Raw genomic sequence first — 1,744 nt, forward strand, 5'->3', positions numbered from 1 at the left:
CTCTCTCTCTCTCTCTTTCTTTTTCTCACTCTCTCTCGTGTCTCTCTCTGTGTCTCTCTCTCTCTCTCTCTGTCTTTCTCTGTCTCTCTCTCTGTCTCTGTCTGTCTCTCTGTCTTTTCATCTCTCTCTTTCTCTCGCTATATATATATGTACATTTTCTGGGTTATTGTCCCAGCAGGATGGCTGGCTGGGTCTGCTTTAGTCCATGTTAGTCACATACGGAAACACCAGCGCTGCTAGTCTCTGTGAGAGTTCGAAAATACAGCCCACAATGGAAGAACCAGCGATGTCAAGCATAATACTTTTCTTTGTTGCGTCTCTTGTGACCAATCAGTGAACATGTTTCAGTGAAAAATGGTGAAATGTCAGAGGCTTAACGACCCTGTCAGCACTATTAGGTTATTTAAGAGGCGGGATATCCGAGTTAAACGCCCATCCCCGAAAAGACCGAGACAAATAGGATATTCATGTAAAGTGCCTTTCCCAAGGACAAAACGTCGGACGGAGCTGAGGCTCGAACCCCTGCATTTGTATTATATGCGCTGCTGAATGGGAAAATCATTCACCGATCCACCTGTGACAGGGCGACAATCTGGTTTCTCCATCCTGTTGTTGTGTACCAGGAAAAGGTACATGGAATGCGACAGAGACATGGCATGGGCGAGTGAGATGGTCACTGTAGATATGCCAGCCAGTTGGGTGGAGCAATTCAAGACAACCCTTCGGAAATCCGCACTGCTCCAGATAGTGGGGATGACACAAGCCGTACTCCAGAATGTGTTAAAAAAACTTAAACCGTTCTACCATGTCTGCGCCTTATACCCACTCGACTTCTGCATGAAATCTGCATTTCACAAGCCCATCCAGAGCTAATGCAGTATAGAGAGAAAGCTGCAGTGGTCCGTTTGACACCGCAATCATTACGAAGCCGGTGGAAAAGAAGAACGCTGCAAGGCTCCAGCCCCTAAAACCCCTCTATAGGAGCCTTCTCGCCTTGAAAGCAGTCAAATATGCAGACATGAAGGTCTTAAAGGTATTCTGACAAAACAGTTTTTTCTCTGAATTGCCCCATGCTTGAGGACAAAGCCCACACAAAAGTCTGATGACACAAAGTCCTCATCCAAAAATCAATATTACATTTTTTTAAATTTAAACCTAGTAAATATTACAATTTCTTTGTTTGAATCATTCAGTTTTGTTTGTATTCACAAGAATAAAGTAACTCACAATTCATTGACTTCCCAGAAGATGGAGACCTTTCCAACAGCGTACAAGGGAAAACCCTGCGCTGTCAGTTTGGTACATAATTCTTCTATTTTGCTCTCACCAAAACACTCATAACATGAGGACTGTGAAAATTTCTCATTGTCATCACAAATGGTCATTCTTGAAGTAAATGTAAACAGTGGAGAGATCATTGTAGCGGAAAAACAGTTATACGTCTTTAAAGTTTGTTTTTCAATTATCTTGGAATTGCAAAACCTGACATCACTGGTTTTTCCCTTCTGCCCTTCATATCAGAATTGTTACTGAATTGTTATCACTTCACCCATGTGGGAAAGGGTACCCAGCTGTAAATAGTGAAAGATCTTGTCAGTTTGTTAGTGTTTGAGCGCTTGGTCAGCTACTTGCTTTGTGTGCTTCCCTGGAAGCTGAGAATGTTTCTGGGTGTTCTATGGTCAGCTGGGGTAAAACTATAAAGTAAAGCGCAATCTGAGGTATCGAATAAACGGGGAGGGGGGTA

This window comes from Aplysia californica, unplaced genomic scaffold (assembly GCF_000002075.1).
Source record: "Aplysia californica isolate F4 #8 unplaced genomic scaffold, AplCal3.0 scaffold00136, whole genome shotgun sequence".
Classification (NCBI taxonomy): Eukaryota; Metazoa; Mollusca; class Gastropoda; order Aplysiida; family Aplysiidae; genus Aplysia; species Aplysia californica.